Here is a 13,266-nt window from a genome sequence, read left to right on the forward strand (position 1 = left end):
GGTTCTGCAAGTTCTGAAACGTGTTATTTCCCAGGATCCAGCTTCTGCAGCAGGCACAGCTAGCTATCCCAGTGCCAAGCTCCTGCAGTGCACAGTGGCCAGCAGTACGAGGAGCCTTCAGCTTTCTCCAATATCTTGTTAAGGAGGTTTTCTAGCAGTGTGACTCCAGTGAGACACCTCCCTGTGACCAGATTTCTCCAGCACCCTAGAGTGTGAATTTCCAGCAGTTTCCACCAGTGCAGCACCACAGGCCCTTCTCTGCCATTTAGTGACCCATGACCACACCCATGGTCCTGGCCCTACCAGAAGCTCTTCCTCTGTGTTCTATCTCATCCTAACGGGAAGACTAGTCCTTTTGTTTGCTATCTACTAGTTTGTTTTTTTTTTTTTTTAATTTTTACTTCTGCTAGCCAATCCTTACTCCTACAAGCCCTGGTTACTGTAAATAATTCTGTATATAAAATTTTTCCTGTTCAAATTACTTTGTGGTTTATTTCTCCTGATTGTATCCAGGCTCAAATAACATATTTTTTAAAAAATGTATTGTGATAAGAACACTTAACATGAGATCTACTCTCTAAAGAGTTTTAATTGTATAGTGCAGTATTGATATCTATAGGCACAATACTGTATAGCAGATATCTGGAACTTATCCATCTTGGATACCTGAAATTTTATACCTGATGATTAGCAACTACCCTTTTCTCTCTCCTTGGAGCCCCTGGCATTATTCTATTCTTTATTTATATGAGTTTGACTTAATATCTTATTTAAGTGGAGTCATGTAGTATTTGTCCTTCTGTGAATGGCTTATTTCACTTAGTATAATGTCCTCAAGGTTTATGTATGCTGTTGCATATTGCAGAATTTTCTGCTTTTTAAAGGCTGAATTATATTCCATTGTATGTATATGCCACATTTAAAAAAATCCATTCATTATTAAATGTACATTTAGGTTGTTTTGACATCTTTGCTATTGTGAATTGTGCTGGGATAAATAGATGAACATTTGAGTGTAGGTGTCTTTTTGACAAAATGACTTCATTTCCCTGGGGTAGATACCCAGCAGTGGGATTGCTGGGTCAAATGATAGGTCTACATTTATTTCTTTGAGGAATCTCCATACTGTTTTCCATAGAGGTTGTGCTAATTTGCAGTCCCACCAACAGTGTATAAACATTCATTTCTCTCTGCCTCCCTGCCAACTTCCATTATTTTTTGACTTTTTAATAATGGCCATTCTGATGGGGGAAGGTGGTATCTCACTGTAGTTTTAATTTGCAATTCCCTGATGAGTAGTGATGTTGAGCATTTTTTCGTGTTTGTTGCCATTTGCCTATCTTCTTTTGAAAAACTTCTGTTCATGTCTTTTGCCCACTTTTTGATGGGGTTGTCTGTTTTTTTCTTGCTGATTTGTTTGAGTTCTTTGTAGATTCTGGATATCAGAATCATGTTGGAAGTAGAGTTTGTGAATATTTTATCCCACTCTGTAGATTTTTTTCATTCTGTTGATTATTTCCTTATCTGTGCAGAAGCTTTTTACTTAAGTCCCATTTGTTTATTTTTGTTGTTGTTATATTTATCTTTGAAGTCTTAGTCATAAATTCTTTGCCTAGACTGATGTCTAAAAGAATTTTTGCTACATTTTCTTCTAGAATTTTTATGATTTCATGCCTTACATTTAAGTCTTTAATCCATCTTCAATTAATTTTTGTATATGGTGAGAGATAGGGATACTGTTTCATTCTTCTGCATGTGGCTACCCACTTTTCCCAGAACTATTTATTGAATAGGGTTTCTTTTCTCCAGTGTATGTTGTTGTCTGCTTTGTCAAAGATCAGTTAGTTGTAGGTAGATAGTTTTATTTCTGAGTTCTTTATTCTGTTCCATTGGTCTATGTCTCTAATTTTATACTACCACCATACTGTTTTGGTTACTATAGCCTTGTAGTGTAATTTGAGTCATTATAGAGTTTGACCTCCTGTTTTCTGATGTGTATACTCCAATTCTTTCTCTTCCATGATTGCTGTGGCTAGGACTTCTGGTGTGATGTTGAATAGAAGTGGTGACAGTGGGCAGCCCTATCTTGTTCCAGTTCTTAGGGGGAATGCTTTCAACTTTTTCCTATTCAGTATGTTGTTGGCTGTGGGTTTGTCATATGTGGCTTCTATAATTTTGAGGTACGTTTCTTCTATGCCTGGTTTGCTGAGGGTTTTTTTTTTTTTTTTATCATGAAAAGATGCTTGATTTTGTCAAATGCTTTTTCTGAATCTATTGAGATGATCATATGATTCTGTTTATGTGGTAAATTTCATTTATTGATTTACATATGTTGATCCATTCTTGCATCCCTGGGATGAAGTCCAATTGGTCATAGGGAATTATTTTTTTGATGTACTGTTGAATTTGGTTTGCTAGTATTTTCTTGAGAATGTTTGTATCTATGTTCACAAGGAATACTGGTATGTAGTTTTCTTTTTTTGTTATGTTCTTACCTGGCTTTAGTATCAATGTAATACTGGCTTCATAGAATGAATTAGGGAGGATTCCCTTCTTCTTGATGTTATGGAATAATTTCTATAGAATGGGTGTCAGTTCTCTTTGTAGGTATGGTAGAATTTCGCTGTGAATCTATCTGGTCCAGGGCTTCCTTTGTTGGAAGATTATTGATTAGTAATCTTGCATCAGTCTTGCTTCTCATTATTGGCCTGTCCAAGATTTCTATGTCTTCCTGATTGAGCCTTTGCAGGTTTTGTGTTTTCAGAAATTTTCCCATTTTCTTTATGTTTTCTACTTTATGTGTGTAGAGATTTTCATGGTATTCTTGAATAATATTTTGTGGTATCAATTGTAATATCTTCTTTTTCATTTCTGATTGAGCTTATTTGGGTCCTTTCTTTTCTATTTCTGGTTAACCTGGCAATTGGTCTGCCAATTTTGTTTATCTTTTCAAAGAACCAACTTTTTGTTGTGTTGATCTTCTATATTTTTTTGTTTGTTTGTTTTTATTTCATTTAGGTCTGCTCTGAGCTTTGTTGTTTCCTTTTTTCTTCTGGCTTTGGATGTGATTTGCTCTGCCCATTTTAGTTTCCTGATATGTGACACTAGGTTGTTAATTTTTGATCTTCCTGTCCCTTCAATGTGGGCATTTAAGGCTATGAATTTTCCCCTCCAGACTACTTTTTCTGTGTACCATATATTTTGATAGCTTGTGTTTCCTTTGTCATTCAGTTTGAGGAATCTTTTGTATTCCATGTTACTTTCATCATTGACTCAATGATTGTTCAGCAACAAGTTGTTTAATTTCCATGGCTTTTTGTAGATTTGAGTTTTTCTTTTGGAATTGATTTGCAGTTTGATTCCACTGTGGTCAGAGAAGGTATATGGTATGATTTCTATTTTTCTGAATTTGTTGAGACATTTTTTGTGGCCTAAGATATCATCAATCTTGGAGAATATTCCATGTGCAGATGATAAAAATGCATATTTGTTGGGAAATAGAGCTAAGAGACATGGAAAGTTTCAGGAGTTTTGCAGGGCTTTGCCTTGAAGGAATCTGTGAGCATTTTAGTTCACAGACCAGAAGCTGCTTAGTAACAAGGGGGGCATTCCACCAATCAGGGGTGACTGCAAGGTGGTGCCAGATCTCAAGGCCTGCAAGCCAGTGCTTGGAGCTTGTGCAAGGCAGAGCTCGGAATGGGGCCCAAGGCTAAGAAACTGATTGAAAAATGCCAGCCCAGCAGACAACTTGCTGCTAGAACTGTCATGAACTTCAAGGCTATTCCTGCTTCACTCCTGATCACATGTCTCGGTATATAGAGAAATATATTAGATTAATATACAGGCTCAGTGTTCCTGCTTTGTGCAATTTTACCTTTAACTTGTATGCTCAGCTAGGTCTATTCTTAACTTAGGGCTTAAAATGTTTATCTTAGAAAAATTTTGTAACCTTTTACTCTTGTAGACAGAATTAGGTAAGGGTCCCTTGAAACACTCGGGGAGCCTTGAAACCTAAACGAATGATCTGTACACATAATTCTATGATCAAGGACAACCTCTGGCTGTAACAATAAATACTGATGTGGGACTTTACTCAGTGCCCCCTGGCTCACAGGAATGCTGGAGGACCCATGACTTCTCCATCATTTTAAACTACACTTTGTCTCTGTCTCTATTATTTACAAATCTCTTGCAAAGACCCTGCCTGGGACTTGTATTGGTGGGAGCTCACAAACTCCCAACACATATTCACCAGTTTTTCAGTATAATGCTCTGTAAATCTGTTAGGTCCACTTGTTCCAGAGTCCTGTTTAAGTCCAGTGTTTCTTTGTTCATTTTCTGCTTTGATGACCTGTCCATTTCTGTCCTTGGAGTGTTGAAGTTCCCAAATATTAAGATGCTACTGTTTATTTCTTTCCTTAGATGTAGAAGAATTTGCTTTATGAAACTGGGAGCTACTTTTTTAGCTCCTTTGTTAGGGATCCCTTTATATATATAGTATTGCTATGACTTCTTGTTGAATTGATCCCTTTACCAATATATAATGACCCTAACTATCTTTTTTTTTTTTTTTTTACCATTGTTAATTTAAAGTCTATTTTATCTGATATGAGAATGGCTTCACCTGTTCACTATTGGTTTCCATTTGCATGGAATATTTTTTCCATCCTGTTACCTTGAATCTGTGTGAGTCCTTGTGGTAGATGTGTTACTGGAGTCAGCAAATACTTTGGTTGTGTTTTTTCATCCATTCAGCCAGTCTATGTCTTTTAAGTGTGGCATTCAGACCATTCACTTTGAGTGTTAGTATTGATATATGGGATGCTGCTCTGTTCAGCATGTTGGATGATACCTGATTGTTTTGTTTTCCCTGTTGTGCTACTTATTGTTTTCTAAGAACTATGAGCTATAACTCTTGAGTGATTTTACACTGGTGTTATCTACTGTGGTGTTGTATGCATTATTATAATGCAATTTTGAACATTTTCCGTAAGGCTGGTCTAGTGGTGGCAAATTCCCTCAGTGTTTGCTTGTTGGGAAGGATTTTATTTCTCCTTTATTTATGAAACTTATTTTAGCAGGATACAAAACTCTCAGCTGGCATTATTTTGTTTAAAGAGACTAAAGATAGGACCCCATTCCTTTCTGGTTTGTAAGGTTTCTCTTGAGAAGTCTTCTGTCAATCTAATGGGTTTTCCTTTGTAAGTTACTTGATGTTTTCACGTCATATCTTGTAGGAGTTCTTCCTTCATGTTGATTTTGGCCAGTCTGATGAGTATATGCCTTGGTGATTCCCTTTTTGCAATGACTCTCTCAGTTGCTCATTGAGCTTCTTGTATCTAGATATCTAAATCTCAAGCAAGACCAGGAGAGTTTTCTTTATTCTCTCATATAGGCTTTCCAGCCTTGTGTTTTTTTTTCTTCACCTTCAGTGATGCCTAAATTTCTTATATTTGGCCATTTTACATATTCCTATATTTCTCATTCCTCTTGGAATTTTAATTCCTCTTGATATTTTGTTCTTCTTTCACTAGCAAGGTCACCTGGGTTGAGAGTTTTCTTTGTGAGATAGTTCTTTAAATTGTTATTTTGTGATAGTTTTACACTTATAGAAAACTTGTAAACATAGTACAGAGAGTTTTCATAGACCCTTGATCCAGCTTCCCTTAATATTAACATTTCCCATAACCATAGTAAAATTATCAGAACCAGGAAATTAATACTGGTACAATATTACCAACTAAATTATAAACCTCATTCAAATTTCATTGTTTTTTCTATTAAAGTTCTTTGTCTGTTCCAGAATCCATTTCAGATCCCACATTGTATTTAGTTGTCTTCTTGGTCTTATCCAGTCTGTGACAGTTCCTCATTCTTTCCTTGTCTTTCATAATCTTGATGCTTGAAGAATTCTGGAAAGTTATTTTGTAAAATTAGGTTTTATATTTTCTCATGATTAGATGAAGGTTATGCATTTTTGGCAAGTATATTACAGAAGCAATATGTCATTTTCAGTGAATGATAACTAGAAGTACATGACACGGGTATGTCCGTCCTGGCAATATTAACCTTGATCATTTAGTTAAGGTGATGTTTGTAGAATTTACCCACTTTAAAGTTACTGCTTTTCTCCTCTGAAATTAATAAATATGTTGGGAGAGACTCCTTGAAGCTATGCAGATATTCTATTTCTCCCCAAATTCATACTCATTAATTTTAGCATGCTTTGCTGGATCTTGCCTGCAAAAAATTATTACTATGGAGTTTACCTAATATTGATTTTCTACTTCTGTCATTGTTTTCCTATATTTGTTAATTAGAATTTAGAATTGTACTTTCTAACTCATTTATTTACTTGTTTAATTATTTATTTATGTTAGTATAGACATTTGTTTTATTCTATAGAATGTAATCCAATACCATTAAATATCATTATTGGGGAAAAAAGATGGCAGAGTGGAGGTAACCTCCTAGATTCCTGCTCCCAGAGAGGGAAGCATAGATCTTGATTTGCTACACGTGAGTGGATCGCTCCTCCGCAAGAACAGCATTGTGAATCGAGGGAGAATCAGTGTGGGACACAAAAGGCAGGAAAAAGAAAAGGTGAATGGGAGATAAGATCGTGAAAATCTGGAGAGTGTCGGACAATCAACAGAGAGTAGAGTGTGGGATGGCTGCACCCACTTCGCCAGTGAGTGATTTGGGATCAGTCCCACAGGAGAATGTCTTGCTTCCCCACTGGCCTCCACACCCACTCAGACATGGATCTGCCTGAAGTCGGTGCAAAATCACCGCAGGAGACGTGGGGCTCTGTGGAGAGGAGACATTAGCGGGAAGCATCTTGAACTCCCCAAGCTCTGTGCCAGGACTGTACTGGGCCGGGAAGGGACTGGTCTGGGCCCCTGCTGGAGGCAGTTAGGAGACAGGTAAATTGCCTCTACCACTCAGTGGGTCCAGATTGACGGAGGTGAAAACTAATTAGGGGACTCTAACCTGGAAACCTCTTGGAGCTAATAGGCCTGCTCAGGGTGGATCAGAAAGAGTGAGAGCTCCTGCTAAACAGGCAAGACATTGTGGGAAGGCAACATAAAACGGACAAGGGGGCATCCTGATGACTCAGCCCCCTGACCCAGCACCTACTGACCCCTGAACAATCATCCCCTAGAGCTGTGGGTGGGCAGTCGCCATTTTTGGGGTCCACAGCCTAGCCACTGCGGTGTGATAACGGTGTCGGTGTCGGGCGGCTCCCTTCCCCCAGCCTGAGGACTCTCACTATGAGCTCCACACTTATATGACCTATGGTCAATGGGCCTTTTTGATGTGTGAACTCTGAGTGCTCCCCCAGTCCTGAGAGACTAGTGCCTGGATCTTGCAGGCACTGGGGTGGGGGAGACCATCGTCCATGGGATCTGTGGCCTGCTGGGGTCCTGGGCAAACAGTAGCACCACCCTCTCCCCCTAGCCAGCATCTTTCTCGGGGAAAGTGGTAGGCACCACCTCTCAATAGGGAGAAACAAGAAAAAGCCACTTTCTCTCTGCAACCAGTGTGAATCTTGGCTGCAGATCAAAAGTTGTCACCCCAGTGACTTAATTCGTCAGACTGGCTTTAGGTCAAATCAAAACCCTGGAGCTGGATTTTTACCTCCGGCTGACCATCTGCAAGAAATGTGGGATTATGTGAATAAGACTAATGTGAGAGTTATGGGCATTCCTGAGGGTGAAGAAGATAATACACAAGGGTTGGATAAGCTATTTGAAGATATTATTGAGGAAAATTTCCCAGGCCTTGCTAAGAATCTAGATATACAGGTGCAAGAAGCCCAAAGGACCCCTGGGAGATTCATTGCAAATAGGAAGATATCACGTCATGCAGTCATCAGACTGACCAAAATATCCACTAACGAGGCCCTTCTTCGAGCTGTAAGGAGAAAGAAACAAGTAACATACAAAGGAAAGTCCATCCAAATCACACCGGATTTCTCAACTGAAACCTTACAAGCAAGAAGAGACTGGGACCCCATTCTCACTCTTCTGAAACAGAATAATGCCCAGCCTAGAATCTTGTACCCAGCAAAGCTAAGTTTTGTATACAAAGGAGAACTTAAGACATTCTCAGATAAACAAAGACTGAGGGAATTCACCAAGACAAGACCAGGCCTCCAAGAAATACTCAAAGCACAGTTGCACACGGACCAGCACAAGAAACACTCATGAATGTAGAACTACTCAAAAGCTAAAGATCAAAGGCCAGATACCACAATGGCTCAAGAAAGAAAACACAGTAATGAAGTTCTACCCAACAGGATGAATGGAAATCTGCCCCACTTATCAGTTCTCTCAATAAATATGAATGGCCTGAACTCTCCACTCAAGAGACATAAGCTGGCCCAATGTATAAAAAAATATAAGCCAAGTATCTGCTGTCTCCAGAAACCTCATCTAACCTGCAAAGATGCATTTAGAGTGAAAATAAAGGGGTGGAAATCAATATTTCAAGCAAACAGAAGCCAAAAGAAGGCTGGCATGGTGGTTTTAATTTCAAATAACTTAGTTTTTAAATCAACAAAAGTAATGAAAGACAAAGATGGTCACTATATACTGGTGAAGGGCACAGTTCAACAAGAAAACATAACTATACCTAATATGTATGCACCCAACTTGGGTGCACCCAGATTTATAAAGCAAACCCTACTTGATCTAAACCAAATGATAAACAGCAACATCATAATAGCCGGAGACTTTAACACCCTGCTGACAGCACAGGACAGATCCTCCAAACAGAAAATAAACAGAGACATAATGGACTTAAACAGAACACTAGAACAAATGGGCCTGACTGATATTACAGGACATTCTATCCAAAATCCACTGAATATACATTCTTCTCATCAGCTCATGGGACATTCTCTAAGACTGACCATATCCTAGAACACAAAGCATGTCTTAAAAAATTAAAAAAAAATAGAAATTATACCATGTATCTTCTCAGATCACAGTGGAATAAAAGTAGAAATCAACCCTAACAGAAATTCTCATTTCTACTCAAAGTCTAGAAGCTAAACAACCTTCCCCTGAATGATCATTTCATAAATGAGAAAATAAAGATGGAAATCAAAAGATTTTTTGAAATAAATGACAAAGGAGACACAAGTTATCAAAATCTATGGGACACAGCTAAAGCAGTCTTGAGAGGAAAATTTATTTCCATAAATGCCTATATCCAAAAGACAGAAAATTTACAAATAGACAACCTAATGAATAGACTCAAAGAGCTGGAGAAAGAAGAACAGACTGACCCCAAACCCAGCAGAAGGAGAGAAATTAAAAGGATCATATCAGAACTAAATGAAATGAACAACAGGAAAACCATATGGGAGATTAATAAAACAAAAAGTTGATTCTTTGAAAAGATAAACAAAATTGACACGCCTTTGGCTAGACTAACCAAGAGCAGAAAAGAAAAATCTCTAATAACCTCCATCAGGAACATGAAAGGAGACATCACAAGTGATGCCACAGAGATACAAGATATCATCTATGAATTCTACAAAAACCTTTATGCACACAAACTGGAACATGTGGAGGAAATGGACAAATTTTTAGAAACACACAGCCTCCCTAGGCTCAACAAGGAAGAAATAGAATTCCTGAACAGACAAATATCCAGAACTGAAATAGAAACAGCAATAAAAAACCTTCCCAAACAGAAAAGTCCTGGACCAGATGGCATCACACCCGAATTTTACCACACCTACAAAGAAGAACTGGTGCCCATCCTGCAAAAGTTATTCCTCAACATCGAGAAGGATGGAATTCTCCCCAACACATTTTATGAAGCCAACATAACTTTGATACCAAAACCAGGAAAAGATGCAACAAAGAAAGAAAACTACAGACCAATATCCCTTATGAACATAGATGCAAAAATTCTCAATAAAATCCTAGCAAATCGAATCCCAGTGCTTATCAAGAAAATAATCCATCACGACCAAGTGGGCTTTATCCCAGAGATGGTTCAACATATGCAAATCTATAAATGTAATTCACCACATAAATAGAAACAAAAGCAAAGACCACATGATCATCTCAATAGATGCAGAAAAAGCATTTGACAAAATTCAACACCCTTTTATTATAAGAACACTTAACAAAACAGACATAGACGGGGCCTATCTAAAAATGATACAAGTCATAAATGACAAACTCACAGCCAACATCATACTGAATGGGGAAAAACTGAAAGCATTCTCACTCAGAACTGGAACCAGACAAGGCTGCCTACTGTCCCCATTCCTTTTTCAACATAGTCCTGTAAGTCCTTGCGAGAGCTATCAGGCAAGAGAGCAGAATCAAGGGTGTCTAAATAGGGACAGAAGAGATCAAACTCTCATTCTTTGCTGATGATATGATATTACATCTAGAAAACCCCAAGGATTCAACCAAGAGACTCCTGGAATTGATCAATGAATTCAATAAAGTCTCAGGATATAAAATCAATAAACACAAATCTAAGGCATTCATATATGCCAATAACAGTCAAACGGAGAACCAAATTAAGGACTCAATACCCTTCACAATGGCAACGAAGAAAATAAAAAACCAAGGAATATATTTAACTAAGGAGGTAAAAGACCCCTACAGGGACAACTATGAAACACTGAGGAAGGAAATCGCAGAGCATGTAAACAGGTGGAAAACCATACCATGCTCGTGGATTGGAAGAATCAACACTGTTAAAATGTCTATACTATCCAAAGTGATCTACAGATTCAATGCAATCCCTATTAAATTATCAACTTCATTTTTCACAGATATAGAAAAAATAACTTTACACTTTGTATGGAACCAGAGAAGATCCTGTTCAGCAAAAGCAATTTTAAGCAATAAGAAGAAAATGGGAGGTATTAATTTACCAGACTTCAAACTATACTACAAGACTGTGGTTATTAACTGCATGGTATTGGCATAAGTGCAGGGACACAGACCAGTGCAACAGAACAGAAAATCCAGATATAAAACCATCCTCATATAGCCATCTAATCTTTGACAAAGCAGATAAAAATATACCCTGGGGAAATGAATCCTTATTCAATAAATGGTGCTGGGAAAACTGGACAGCCATATGTAGAAGACTGAAACAGGACCCACAGCTTTCACCTCTCACAAAAATCAAATCACGGTGGATAACAGACTTAAACCTTAGGTGGGAAACTATTAGAATTCTAGAAGAAAATGTGGGAAAGACTCTTATAGACATTGGCCTAGGCAAAGAATTTATGAAGAAGACCCCAAAGGCAATCACAGCAACAACAAAAATAAATAAATGGAACCTGATTAAATTAAAAAGCTTCTGCACAGCCAAAGAAACAGTCACTAGAGCAAGCAGAAAACGTACAGAATGCGAAAAAATTTTCCCATGCCACATATCTGCTAAAGGACTGATAGCAAGAATCTATTTAGAACTCAGGAAAATCAGTAAGAAAAAATCAAACAATCCTATCAAAAAGTGGGCAAAGGACATGAATAGAAATTTTTCAAAAGAAGACAGAAGAATGGCCAACAAACATATGAAAAAATGCTCAACATCTCTAATCATCAGGGAAATGCAAATCAAAACCACAATGAGATATCACTTAACTCCAGTGAGAATGGCCTTTATCAAAAAGTCCCAAAACAATACATGTTGGCATGGATGCGGAAAGACGGGAACACTCATACACTGCTGGTGGGACTGCAAACTAGTGCAACCTCTGTGGAAAGCAATATGGAGATACCTTAAACAGATACAAGTAGACCTACCATTTGATCCAGCAATCCCATTATTGGGCATCTAACCAAAAGAACAAAAGACATTCTATAACAAAGACATCTGCACCCGAATGTTTATAGCAGCACAATTCACAATTGCAAAGATGTGGAAACAACCCAAGTACCCATCAATACATGAGTGGATTAATAAAATGTGGCATATGTATACCATGGAGTACTACTCAGCTTTAAGAAACAATGGTGATGTAGTACCTCTTGTATTATCCTGGATAGAGCTGGAACCCATTCTACTAAGTGAAGTATCCCAAGAATGGAAAAATAAGCACCACATGTACACACCATCAAATTGCTTTTACTGATCATCACCTAAGAGCACATTTAGGAATAACATTAATCGGGTGTTGGGCAGATGTGGGGGAGAGACGATGTGTGTATACATACATAATGAGTGTGATGTGCTCCATCTAGGGGTGGACACGCTTGAAGCTCTGACTCCGGGGCATGGTGGGAGGAAGACAATATACATAACCTAAACTTTTGTACCCCCATAATATACTGAAATAAAAAAAAATAAAAACAGTGAAACAGAAAAAAATATCATTATTTATTTCCTCAAATTATTCCCCTTTTGATCATTCTGTGTCTTTGGACATGGCCTCATTTGTTTTTGAACACCTCCTTACTTTCTGGCTTCAGAAAATATTCCAGGCTTATCCTGTAGTTTTCTTGGCCCAGACCTGGAGTCAAACATTGCTCCAAGGAGCTTTGGTTTCTTTTCTTGGAGATCGATATGACACCATAGGTGGTCAATATCTTGAGTGAGAGACACTGAGCAGAAAATCCAGTTGAGTCATGCTGGTCTCCTGATTCATAGAAACTATGTGATAATAATTTTTTTGTTTTAAAGCCTGTGAGTGGTGATAATTTGTTACAAAGCAAGAGAAAATTGATACACCCTTCTTTCTAAGACATTCAATTTTGACCATGCCATTCCTCTGCTTTTATAGTCCTAATGACTTCTCATTGTCTTCATGATAAAACCCAACTTAATTAAAGACTTTTATGGCCATTCTGTGTCCTAATTACCTCCCTGGCCTCATTGCTATGAGTCAGATGCTGTCACTCCATTCCAGACAAACTGAAATACTTGGATGGCCCCATGACAATCATGCTCTGCTGCTTCACTTCCTTGCCTTCACTTCTTGTCTCAGTTTAAACTTTGGTTTGCTGGCAAGCCTTTTACTAGTGCCTCCAAATTGGGTGAGGCCATTGTTATCCTGGCTCTCAGGAAACCTGGTTTTTCCTGGCTTATAGCACTTAGCACAGTAATGTAATGGTTTGAATACCTACCTTCCTAAGTACACAGCAGTCTCCTTGAGGGCCGTGTTTTTCCTTCCCAGGGTCTAGTCCAATGCTGACTGAGTGAATGAATAAATGGGAAAATGAACTGTGAAGTGCCCTGTGAATTCAGGAAATGCTAAATCATCATCCGTTTGTT

Source organism: Eulemur rufifrons, chromosome 8, assembly GCF_041146395.1.
Source record: "Eulemur rufifrons isolate Redbay chromosome 8, OSU_ERuf_1, whole genome shotgun sequence".
In the NCBI taxonomy this organism is placed as follows: Eukaryota; Metazoa; Chordata; class Mammalia; order Primates; family Lemuridae; genus Eulemur; species Eulemur rufifrons.